The sequence below is a fragment of the Rhea pennata genome, chromosome 18 (assembly GCF_028389875.1).
Source record: "Rhea pennata isolate bPtePen1 chromosome 18, bPtePen1.pri, whole genome shotgun sequence".
Taxonomy (NCBI): Eukaryota; Metazoa; Chordata; class Aves; order Rheiformes; family Rheidae; genus Rhea; species Rhea pennata.
The window spans coordinates 6,759,961-6,773,485 of record NC_084680.1 but is presented as its reverse complement, the minus strand read 5'-3'; the positions used below and the strand labels follow the sequence as shown (position 1 = coordinate 6,773,485).

At 41.0% G+C, this 13,525-nt stretch overlaps 1 long non-coding RNA gene across 1 annotated transcript; it reads right to left on the bottom strand.

Annotated features, from left to right (window-relative positions):
• Positions 1–519: 519 nt before the first annotated feature.
• LOC134148624 (uncharacterized) lies at positions 520–12,140 on the bottom strand. The gene is made up of 3 exons (XR_009960243.1): positions 12,051–12,140; positions 1,454–1,537; positions 520–632 (listed from the first exon to the last, which is right to left on the bottom strand). It is a non-coding gene; the product is annotated as an uncharacterized LOC134148624 (long non-coding RNA).
• Between the last annotated feature and the right edge of the window lie 1,385 nt (positions 12,141–13,525).

Sequence of the window (13,525 nt, the reverse complement as noted above, 5' to 3'; positions counted from 1 at the left end):
AGAGCACTGCTCCAGTGGGCAGGTCAGGCTGGGCATCAGTCAGAGAATGAAGTACTTGGGTCTACTTCTTGCTAACCTTTGGGCTACCTCTTCCATGGTTGCAGTTAGGCTTAACTCTGTTGGCAGACAGCATAGCTCTAAATCTGATTTGAGTCTTTAACTCTACATACCATTTTCAGGCCTTATCTCTTAGATGAAGCAACTTGAATAATTTCTAGCACCCAGTTCAGTAAGAGGTAACTGGCTTTTCCTGTGCCACTTTTTGATGTGCTTTTTCCTTATTCTATTTGTACAAACATTATGGCCAGGCAGGCTCAGAGTTGTAACATCTCAAGCCTAGGGTCAAAGAATGAAGTAGGGATTGAAGATCTTATATTCTGTAGGACTGTTTCCCCTGTATAAATATTGGATTCACAAAGTAAGATTCCCTGGGATTCAGCAGTCGTACTATCTGGAGCCAAGGATAGAAAAAAAGGATGACAAAGGAAGCAAGAGTAGAAACTCTTCTAGAAATGTGCTTTATTATCCAAACATCCCTTTCCTTGGAGATAGCTGATCCAAAAGGTTATTTTCTTTGCTTTTCACCTCCAAAGATCGATATGCAAGCGTTAACTAGATGACAAAGGAAGTACCTGGAAAAGAAAACAACTTTCCAGAAAATATTCTCCTCAGTAAATAGTTGGCAATTTCTTTGCCAGAGAATCTAGAAGGACCAAGCAGCAGCACTGCAGATTATCAGTAATTTTGACTCAGTAAGGGAAGGAAAGCAGCTTAGTTTTTTAATTATACTTTCCCCCAATCCATTTCTAAGTGACCACTGGAAATAAATTCCAAATAATTCTTTTCATCTAGTTGCACTTCAAGAAACTCCCTTCAGATACATACCTCCTCTTTAAGAGACTTGCATGAAGGCAACAGAAGTATTCCTCTTAGGTCTTTAGACAAGGATTTTTGCCAGCATCATTAAGTTGGCTAGTGCATATAATCTTTTTAAGACTCCTTTTCAGCTTTTCTTATTATCAATAGAGGGAGACAGACTACTGGATTTTCTCCAGTTATTCCTACATAAACAGTTTTTCCCTCTGTTTGTTTATAGAAGATAGATATCTTGCCGTAGTTTCTGCTATTTGACAAACACTTTCCTTAAGAAAAAACATAGAACTTTATGTCCAATAAGTCACAAATCCAGTTCTTTTCAAAGAATGCCACAGACACCTGAGTTAGGCCATCATTGTTTAGCTTTGCATTAAATGTCTCCAGTCAAGACAACTGGAATTGCAGGCACAGGGTCCTTTGGAAACTTCTTGGTAATGCTAAGTGAGGGATATGATGAAGTGACCAAAAAGGAAATCTTTTTCTTTTTGCTCTACCACAAATGTTATGGCCCAACATGGTGACACAGCACAAGTTCCAAAGGCTGGAGGTTAATTCTGAAGCGCACTCACGCACTCACATTGTGACAGATCTGAAAGTGCTTCTTCTTGCTTGAATCCCACCTCCATCTTCCAAACCATGCTGTGTTGTAAGCTACTTCACTCTAGATTGGGAAATAGGTAGAAGCCTTTCCATTAATTTTGAATGATGCATTTCTATCTTCAGCTATGAATAAAACAGATCAATGCCACCAGCATGTTTTATTGGGCTTCCTGGGAAATGAATTGGTAGCGAGACAGCCAGGGAGATGGAGTCGACATGCAGATGAGATTTGTAAGTGAGGACATATTGATTATTTCCATCTCAATTCAGGCAGTAATTCCACACAACGCCTCTTCCCCTGTTTCAGCTCATTATTTATGCCATAAAAACACTATCTCAATGATAATAACAGGCTTCATTTACAAGCCAGAGCATAAAGCATTAATGTTTAAGAATTCAGGAAGTAGGTTAAAGGAAGAGAGAGAGATTTAACAAGTCCTGGAGATGCACAAAACTGCTGAGGCTGATCTTGTGGCTTTTTATGTCCTCAAAAAGGAAGACTGAGAGCAGGTGTTAGATTACCAGGCTCTTTATTAGTAACTCAAGGCATGTACAAAGGCTGATTGATAACACAGTCAGCACTTTTCTGGTGAATAAAGCTCACTCCTTTGCCCCATGAGTAGACTGTCTCATCTCAAAGAAAGCAGAGCGCATGCTCCTGATTCCTCAAAGGGGGGAGATGGATCCAGAGTGAAGAAAAGATTCCCAAGGAGGTTCTTTGGTGGAAAAGTTAAGTGATCTATGCAACATAGTTGCAGTTTGTGGCTGTGTTTAGTTTTGTCTTTTTTCTAATCCCCAGAAGTTTTTACTCAATAAAGGCATCATCAATTAGCTACTGCATAGATCACTTACACAGAGTTTTCCAAGGTTTCAGAAAGTAGAGGGAATCTCTCCAGAAAGAAATATTTATCTCTGAGGACTTTTGTACTTAGAAGTACATTTGAAAACTAATCTTATTTGAAACCCATCTCATCTGAAAACTAAGATTTTGGGGACAGCATTCCCTGCTCCCTTACCTCCCCCCCCTTCTATGAACGTATACAGCAGTAAGTAAAGAAATTGGCTTAATCTCAGATCAGGGAAAGAGATATTACCTTCATATAAATAAGTAACCAAAACGAATTATCTAGCAAGTGGTCATACCCTCCAGACTATCCTAGGGAATTTCTGAGCTGGAATGGGTCCATAATAACACTCAGACTTCAACCTGTTTGGTAAAACATTATACTCATTCCATGCTTCCCTATATGAAGCCAAAAACATTTTAGAAGATACAGGTATTTTTCCTAATTATTTTAACAACTCTGTTCTTCAGAGATGTGTTAAAATAGTAGCAGCACCAACCTCAGCCTGTTTCCTAAAGAGCTGAAGGGCAGCTGTGGTTAACAGCCTGAAAGAAAAGCCTCATACCTTCAGTTCTCTCCCTTAATTGCTAGGAAATAGCCTTTGAGCATTAATACATTTATTACATCTGTGTTTAAATCTCTGTAAAGCTATCATGTGCAGAAAGAATAGGCCCGTGTACTCAGCCAGGCAACCAAAAAACTTTTGTTAAGCTATAGTTAAGGTTGCGCATATATGTCAGATAAGTCAAGAGAAAAGGAACATTGGAAAATCCTCCTAAGGTAGAAATTGTTCATTAAAGCAAGATCTACTAAGTACAGTTAAGATGTTCTAACCACTCCTAAACCACTACTGTCTCCACATCCAGATAAAAGGCTTTATAAATGTTGTAGTGTAGCACAGAAATAAGTTCTGATGCTTTGTAGAGCATGGGCCTCTGTTTCCATCTCTCCTGCTTCAGTTATGAGCCTTTAAGTGCTTAATGAACCTAAGTAGGAATAACAGGGCTAAAATATTTATAGATACAGGACTGAGTAAGCTGAATGCACATGAGCGATTAGAACAATACTAGAAGACATTGTTATTTGCTGAAAGTCACTACCCAACTACTACTATGTTCCAAGACAAAGCATAATATCTAGTGGCATCAGCACATTACAGGACTGTATGTATATGTACTCGAATTGTTAATGGATTTATGTTTCTAATAGAACTTTATGGAGGGTTCTTCTACAATACAACAATGAATACACAATTTTAACCTGATTGGTTCTAATTAGGAGAGCCAGAGCAGTCCCCAGATGCTGTAGGCACTCCATATCTGTTCTTGCACAGGACTGGCACTAAGGTTATATATTATGCTTAGGTATTTATTGAAAAAAACTTCACCGACCTCAGAAGTCCCAGAGCAGCATAGGAAACCATAGTAGGGGAAGAAGACCTTTCTTTAAAATATTCATAACAGTGTGGGAGAAAAACATCCCTAATATAAGCTGCTGATCTGTTCAGGGCAAATTGTTTGACAGTAGGTAGAGGCCAGCCATATCTGAAGTTAAAGGAATGGTTTTGTCACAGTTTTCTAGCATGAGTGAAACCCTTATAATCAAGCAAAGACAAAAGCTGTCTCAGAACTTGTCTATGAACCATAGATGAGTCCAATCTCACAATTATTCAAGAGGTAAATCTACCTGTTATTCTGATTTTAGAGAATATTGTTGATCAGGCTATTCAGAAAATGGATCAAAGACATAAATGTAGATAGTCTTATTTTAAATCTTTCTAAAGGAAAAAAAATATGGGGAAAAGAAAGGAAGTGAGAAATGTCAGATTTTGTGCCCATGCTAATCACCTGGGGATGTGACCTTGCCTCTTTGAGTCCATGAAGTTAGTAGGAACAGAAAACAGGCTCAGAGCATCCTCATCCTTCCCCGGTCTCCAAAACATCTCAGGTCAGCAAGGCTCTTTGGGACATGTCACCAAACATACTGCTAGGCAGGATGCTATAATTATTCACCTTCTGTGAATTTTTAAATATTAAATCTGTGTGCACGTTATTACAGCACATCAGCTGGAAAGCTGCCATCCTCAAAGGCCAAGCACAGCTATGAGCTGAATTATTAGAGTAAGAGCAACAGAAAGGAACACCTCCCTGTCAGCTTCTTCACTTACTGCAGGTTTATGCAAATCAACCAAATAAAAGCTGACAGCATTGACCCTAGTCACAGAATAAATCCATCCTCTGTAAGGAAGAAGGGAGGATGTGAAATAAGGATCTGGACTAGGAAGGGGGAGATGTGCAGTTTACAGAGAAAAAATATACCCTAAAATCCTCCCTCTGTCCACATCAAGCTTTTCTGAATCATTAAACCTCCCAATCTGCAACACGTTTAACTTTTGTGAACTTCTTTACAATCACTGGAAAGAGGGAAGATGTCCCTGGGGAAAGCTGCAGAGTCAGCAGAAAGGAGAAAGCAGGAGAGCTTTTACAGCTCTACCAACATGTATTTCTTCCGCCAAGGGAGGTCCAGGAGAGACGAGATTCATGAAAGAGAAGTCAAGAGGAAAGAAAAGTTGTCATTTGTGTTATTTACATAAGAAGTCCAGTTTCGACTAAATGCTCACAAGCCCCTCATTGTCCGTGAAGTGCTGGTGCTGTGAGGATGCAGGACGAAACCTCGGTGCCATTTCACAGCACCGGATGGGGACAGATTTTAGGCCTGTGTCCCAGCTCAGCCATTTTTTTACAGGGCTTGCTGCAGCACTATGAGAATGGGAAAAGCAATTCAGCACAGCACAGCACTCATGGAAGGCAGTCGCTTCCCCTTCAAAGCTTGCAGGGAAGGAAAGGGGAAACTGAGTCATAATAAGATGATTTTATTTATCCTTCTGAGCCAGGACTCTGCCCAAATGACTATGCTGCTTCTGCCACTCCGTCCTGTTTCCCCCTCCTTGCCCATGAATGCAGGAACATAGCTTCTACAGCACTCTTTGAGACCTTCCCTTTCTCCCTAGTTGTGCACAGATTTGGGGGATGAAAGAGGATGTGCAAAAATGCCTCAGAAAACTTAGATATGATTGTGATTTTGATGGATTCTGTGACATCTCTGCTACCTTCCGGCCGCTAAGGTGAAACTTCTCCAGTAATTACTGGAGTCTGCCTTTTTGATTAGGCTATATTTAACTGTTTGTCAAGGACATCCAGGTCTTGAGATAGGTGTTTATGTGCTGCAATATACAGTTGATTATGATTTATACATGAACAATGCAAGGACAAGCAAAGAGTCTTTTTTGACTTCTTTTCTATACCATAGCAGTTAACTCACGTTTATGACATCTACCAACATTTTATTTTTTGTTTGCCTTTTAAAACACTTCAATATGGAATAGCTCCTTCTCCCAGCTCTTTCCTTTTGAAAACAGAAACACATGAACCATAGCATCTTACACACTGCTACAGACACTGAACTATTGGGTTCTCCTCCTGCCTCTAATCTTGGCCAAGGCCACTGAATTAAAGTTAAGCATCCACTTACAAAGCAGGTAGTCAAACCACAGAGCTCCTCAATTTGGAAGAGGGATTCCATCAGTGACAGCTAGCACAATATTTGCGTAGAGTGTTTTGTTGTTACCCACTGGCACATTCAGGCTCAATTAGACAAGCACAAGTCAGCACATTAGCTGCAACAGTGCTTCTTTTATTTTAGCTCTTTCTCGTGTCTGCAATCGCAGCACAACATGGCAGACTTCTGGGGGCAAATCTATCCTGCAGCAGCCTTGCTGGATTCAGTCGATTTGGGCCTGCTCTAATTAACCTGTATGCAATCATCATCATCATTTCCACACCATCTAGAACAAGAGGCAGAGGTCACCTGGCACCAGGCATTGCTTTCCTGCATTTTGAGCAACACATAATTAACTTCTTCACTGCTGCATTTAAACATTACGCAAAGCAGATATAAGAGTGCATCATGAGTATTTCGTTCTGGTAATCACACAGGCTGCTACATACTATGTGTGGGTCCAGTGCACACAGGTTGCTCTTCTATATACTGGAAAATATACTGATTTAGGAATGACACTCATCTCCCAGTCCATATCTTCCTTGCACAGGAGTCTGAGGTGTCTCTAGGGTTAAGTGTCCTCTGAGAGGTTTGGGCTTATAGGTAACAACTCGGAACATTTTGGTAGATATCAGCAACTTTGTACACCCCAGTCCTCAAACTGTCCCTCAATTCTCATCCACTTACCTTCGTACTATTAAATACTCCTGTCTAAACTGCTATTCAGTCTGGCCTTTACCGCCACAAAAGCAAACAAAGCTTGTATCTGCTGCCGTTCGGGTTTCGTACGCTTCCTCCTCTGAAAGCAGGAGAACTTTTCCTCCCCTTATTTCTATGCAGAGGTGGCAGAGGGGCTTCTGCTCAGAATGACAAACTAGGCCACAAATCACATGGGAATCTTCTTCACTCAATTTGCTGCAGCCTTGCCTGGCAAACAGAGACAGGAGGCGTATATACATTACTACTGATTAGTCCCTGTCTCCAATATCAGCAGCCATGCACGCGGGCTGACCGTAACTTTAAATATTGATAACCAAACTCATATATCACAGGGCTGTGAGAGTGACAGTTTCAGTGCATAACGGCAAAGGCTTTCTACAATAATCAAATACTCAATAATTCATGAAAATATATCCCCTCAAATCAAATTGGAAGCTATTTTGTGTAATATATTATTTAAAATTCAATATTATAATGCACACAACTTTTTCTCCTACCACAGAGGAGCGTTTTGAAATGTGATTATGTGCGGACTCTATTTAAAAGTGACAATTTTGCTTTTCATTTGTTTAACGGCTTAAATGGAGGAGCTCAACTGGAACTAAGTCATCTGACAATGAAACTAAAGCCGACATAAGCAACTTTGCAAACTTCGTGACAACTCAAAAAAATGTGTGGATCTCCCTCGCTTGATACAGACAAATTCCCCATTCTCATGCTCAGCTTCACTAGGGATAGAGAATTCTGTAAAGGGAGATATTCTGCACAATTGTGTTTGACAAACATTTCCACAGTTCCCCTAGTCTGTCACTTCAGTCTAGATAAATAATGAGCAATAAGAAATATTTCCTCTCATTCCGGGGACTCTTGCTTAGAAAACAGCATTGATTTTGCATCTATTTATTCTCGTTGGAAAATGCATTTGTGTAAGGGAAGATATCCTGGTGTAAAGTTCCAAGAGAAGAGGTTTTTGCCCTTGTAAACAAAATGCACTGGAGCATAAAATACAATCAAGATTTGTGACAAAATGCATCCTGGGCAGACGTCACTCCTCAGCAGCAGCTGGGAGAGGGGTGAAATGGCACTGTGTGATTGAGGGGACCAATCTCTGCAAAGAGATCACAGAGGGAAGCTTGGCAGCAGGGAGCCTGGACAGCCATGGCTCAAGTGAGCTGGCTCAGAAAGTGCATGGACCAATTTTGAAGGATAAAATTATTTTATGAAGAGTAAAATGTTGCCTGCTTACTAATCGAGTCTGCAAGAGTTAAGTGTCAAAGCTGCCAACTCTCCAGTCAACTCTAGTGCCAATCTTTTCCTGTGCATCTACTGAAAATTAAGTTTTTTGTTCTCTTAAATGGTGGTTTCTAATGAGAGCAAAGTTAGGGGAATAAACACCCAGCTCCCTCAAGGTATTACCATATAAATATATATATACAATAGGCTGCCTTTGAATTTTCCCTTCCAACCTGTTGCCTTCTACTGCATACTTCCCACTCCTTTTGCCACCTTCTGCCTGTTTTATTCTTTTTTCTTCTGCTTTGCTTTGCAAATCAGAGTGCATAGCCAGGTCTGCAAGTACAAGAATTGCCTTTCCAGAGTCACAACATGGCAGGTTCTCAGCTGTGATCCCCCAGGAGATGAGATTAAGTAAACATACCATACTGTTGCCCAGGAAAAGAGGCTGAAACAGTGGCATGAAGCTAGTACCCCTCAGGCTAGAAGGCTGCAGGTGATCTAGGTCTAGCCTCCCATTCCCCCATTTTTCAAAAGGCTCTGAATTACTATATATCAGTGTTTCCACTGAGGGTGCTACTCATGCTGAGCACAGCAAAAGTCAATTCAGCTGCTATCCTAGGACCAGTCCTCCCAAGATATGGCAAAGAAATTTTTGCAAGTCTTTCTTTGCACCAAGAATGCTTTTTTCTATTTCCTTCTAGTTAGTTGTCTCCTGTACCCCATGTGTCATTAGAAATCAGGAATTTAAAAGCCTTAGCCTTGGCCTTTTGTTTCTCTTCACCCTTGCCTTCCTAGGTTTTCAGGGTCACAAAAGTCACTTAAATGACTTTTTCAGCTTAACATATTTAGTGCCTTTTGTTTCTTTGAAAAAAGAAAAGAGGTGATGTCATGACAGATAATAAAGAATCACAATTCATGATACCAGGTATGAAAGAACTCAGTTGTCAGGGAAAGGCAAAACAAACCATCTTGAAGTTAAAGCCTTAAATCCTCAAGTCATTTTTTAAAGGTGTGAATCACCACTTGTTTCAGAAGAGAAATGATCTATTCACTATTCTGATCTCCTTGTGTATGGTTTGACAGCAGCATTGACTTAGAGATGGAAAACAGAGGAAATACCAGAAAAACACAATCCTGTGAAAAGTTAAGAGACTGAGTTATATTTTGAAGATTGAAGTGGTTCACACGAACATTGAGGCAGAGGGTTTTTTTTTTTTTTTTAATAGATGAACCTCCAGACTTCCCATATGCTGACCAACAGTTGTGTCTGTCTGCCATATTAAATACTAAATGATTTCCCTGCCATCACGCCTGCTAAAAGCCCTAAAATGCATCAACAAAACCATAGTTAAAGTGACATAGCCACAAGAATGTTCCTGCAAAGTCCTGAGTAACAGTTACATGAGTGGAGTTAAAAGGAGTAGGAGAATGAGTGAGTCATCTGTGACTATTTCTGTTCTTAGGAGCTCTGCAGAAGAGGATAAGATATGGAAAGAAATCCAAGTTCTTGAGTTTCATAGCAAAGTCCCCAAACTGTAGGCATTAAGAAAGGACAGTAGACAAGGGAACGGACTTGCATATCTCCTGTGCTTGGGTTGAAGTCACAAAGAGGAGACATTTCGGTCACCTACCAGTGCCAAACTAGAAGACAGCCAGATATTGGGAAGATGGATGAAAACTCTTACAGACAGATCTTTTTTGCTCAACTTTGTCTTCTAATGGAGTGACCACAGACACCTCCAAAACTTGAAACATGCTCTATTCAGGGAACCTGTAACAGGGCTAACCCCTCGGCAGGCAAAGGCACCCTGTCGGGTGTTGAAGTTCTTCAGTGTGATATGCCACTTTGGTATATATGCAGACATTCACACATGGCTACATCTCACTTTTAAATGTCGCAAGAGTTTAATGTTAAACAGAAAAAGGATTTCTGCGAAAACTAACAGAGTTGGCAGACTTTTGTCTCTATTTCTTAAAGTAATTCATAAAAGAAGAAAAGCAGCAGAGTCGATTTACAAAGGGCTAAAGTCTGGACTTTGATAGATGAACAGATCTACTAACAAAACCTCTCACTTCTCACTAAGCACTCCATCTTCTTATCTGTTAATCCTGGTGGGGAAAGAATAAGTAAGGTAGGCATCTGAGGAGTGGAAAAGCTAGGCAATGCTCAAACCACTGAAGAATCAACTGAGAGACCAATCTTCCTGCTTTTTTCCACTTCCAACCAAAGAGATCTGCTGAACAGCACATCTTGCATTTTGATCCTCTTTTGGGGTGAGAAGGATGACAGTGATTCACACCACAGCTTGTCAAAAAATCCTACATAATTTCTTGAAGCATGACCCAACATCGCTGAGCAAGGTGTGGTCCCTCTACTCCTAAAAATCTAGGGTTTTATATCAGGAATAACAGTGTCAGTGGCAATATCAAGACAACACTACCAAATACCAGCACTTTTCCCAGCCGGTTATGCAGACCTGCTCTCAGGCAATATGTAGGTTTGTTTTGAGGATATTGGTCTAGAAATGTTACATCTGTGCTGCTTTCTGATGGAAAGATCTCAGATGAGAGCATATTGTAAGGTAGAACTTAAAAACATCATGATAACTTAAGGAAAAGGGCCCGTTCATTTCCAGAAATACGCTGAAGAAGGCTAGTCTGGAAATTGTTGAGCATTTTGGATGTAAACTGGCGATTTTCTGCAGCATGCCTGCATGTACTGAGACACATGGAAAAAATAGGCTTTTCAGTCCTACATATTCAGACACCAGTCTATTGGTGCACACAATCCCAGCTCAGTCTGCAGTTCTTGTCTTCCTGCATCTTAAGTGGATCTGCTATATATTGCATGATTACATAGCCTCACACTTATTTTTTTTTAAATAGTTTTCATTTTTGTTCTAAATTCAAAGAGAAAAGAAAATCCAAAATGTTAGCATTTTTTGCTAATAGTGGATTTTGGAGCTCATAAAAGAGTGCTTCAGGAGGATGCAAATTATGCTTCATCTGTTCCTATCCCTCAGTTATAGCCTTGCTCTCCTAAACTGGAATTTGCAACCCGTTAGTCTTTAATGCAGAAAATACCTGCAGAGACTTGAAGGGAAACAAATCAGATGAGAAAGAATTACATTCTGTTGATTTCAATTAGACTTACTGCAGGATCTACTGAAGTTCTTCACAAAGATGAGCATTCAAATACACATATTAGAAGCAAAATGGAAATATGCATTTAATAGGAAAAGGATCTTCTTGTATTTCTATAAGAAAGCATAGATTTTCTTGTACAGTGTATCCATTATATTGCTATGCTAAGAATAAGCTCATGCAAGACTGCGTGACAGCAACTGTGGAGTAAAGAATGAAAACAAGGGGTTCCTTGAGCAGAGGAGTGCAAGAGAAACTGAGATAAAAAGGCTGCGCTCACTCAAGTGAAAAATAAGCATAGTTCTGCTCCTGCTGTCTCTGTGACTCTGCTCCCTAAGCTCAGACTTGCAGATACCATCATCCATTTTTGCCCTAAATCACCAGGTCCTGGAGTCATATGATGAGAACTGCCTCTCATGTCAAACATTTCTCACTCTGTGAGCAAAAAAGCTTGAGGAAAGCAATCATTAAAGAGCCTCAAAAAGAACAAAATGAAAATAAGCAAGCTTAAAATAATCAAGGCTTTCTAAGCCCACCCTAAAAAGGTAACCTCCCTCCTGCTCTGAATGGCAGAGGCTGGTAACTCCCCGGAGCTGTTGTGCTACCGCCTTACAGCTTCTAGCCAGTCCTTGCTCCTTCCCCATGTCATACCTGAGCACTATGGTCTGCAGCTGCAGCAGCTCTGCCTCTTCCTGGCTCTGCACTGCATGAAGATCACCGTGCTCTCTCCCCCGTGCTCTGCACAGCTCACCTGCACTGCAGCAGTACCAGAAACCCCTCGCCCAGCTCATTTCCCTGCTCTCCTGCAAACTGCAGCCTTGCAGGCTGCCTGCTCTGCTCCCAACCCTGCACTGCAGCAGCTCCCACACCTCCCCTTTCGGGCTCAGCCTTTGCACTGCAGGACTCCTCTGGCGCTCTGTTGCCTCTGGGCACAGCCTGGCCCTGGAGCAACAAAACTACAAAACTCCACCACTCTCGCTTGCTTTCCTGCTCTTCCCACTCAGGATCAGGCTACAGCACTGTGGAAGCATCTCCGAGCTTTTGCAACCACAGATGCTCTTCAGTCCATACCTGCGGAGCTGCAAGGAACCCTCATCCTTTGCCCTGCAGTCCCAAAAGATTCATCTCTCCCTCTGTTACTTGAGTACAGCTTTATAGTCTCTGTTTTCGTGCAGAAGTCTGTAGTCACTGCTCAGGGATAATAATGGAGCCCTCTTGGCAGGTACAGACTGTTTAGAGAGTCATCCTGGATTTACTAAAGGGAGGCCATGCTTAACAAACTTGATTAATTTCTTTGAAGAGGTGACAATGACAAGAGACAGGGTGAAGTAGTAACACATGATTTACTTGGACTTCAGAAGCCATTTGATAGGGTACCACATAAAAAGCTAATTTATAAGGGTAATGTGTGGTATTGATAGCAAAATACCCAGCAAACTAAGTTTTTTTCTTCTTTTTAATTGCCCTGCAAAGCGTGTAGGAGGCCAAGAAAAACAGTGGCTGATGACAGAAAGGGGAAGGGGAGATTATGACAGGAACTTGAGGAATTTGTGCTGTCGCATCCTTGTCTGCACACACTTTCCTTTCTGCACTTTAAGAAGCTGTACATAATATATCATAGGAGTTACCTGTGACGAACAGGTCATACTTGGGGAAAGGTCAAATTTATATCCTTATTCCACCTCTAAACATCATCCAGCAATGAATTTTATGGCTGCCTGGGTTGTCCAGAAGAATTTTGTTAATGTGCTCAACACAAGGCACCACATGAGATGAACTGGTGGTATTATGCGCATATATAGCTAGCCAGATTTGCAGAGGTTGTTGAAAAGACAACCAAGTCAGAAGGAAAATGAGATTCAAAAGCCACAATCCAGTCTTAGGCATATTCAGAGGCAAGCATATCTTTTTATTGATATGCAATACTGATTGCAGCAGTCCAAGACTTGACCAGAGGCTGATGGTGGCAACAGCAGAGCAGTATCTCTGCCTTTGCCTGCGGCCCTTGTTCCTGGGCACTGCACAATCATCTGACAAAATGAGATTACTTCCCAGCTTAAGAAGTTATCTTAGGAGAGGAAGATACTTTTCCCCCTCTGACATGGTCTAGCTAGCACTAAATATGCAAATAGTTACGAGAACACTGGAAGGTCCCTCAAGCCATACACCGACTTCCAGTTTCCTCCCAGATTAGGAACTACAACCTGACCACTGCTCTGCAATATCAGCATGCTCAGTGTTTTCCTCTTTTCCCCAGGAAAAAAGCACATCTGTTTTCAGTAAATGCTGTAAATTAGTTAATGTTTGTAAAGTGCTCTGATCATGTGAAGTGCCATATAATTACTATGTATTATCAATGTAATTTGGCTAAATTGTGCCACAGCCGCCTCTTCTCTTTACTGCAGTTCTGAGAGAGTTTTCTTAAACATCAGCTCTTTGGGGCAGGGACTTACTTAGCATACCATCTATCTCAAAACAGTCTTGACCTTTCTTGAAAAGCCCCAGAACATAAATAAATCACAGCACTGAGACACATCTACAGAGTC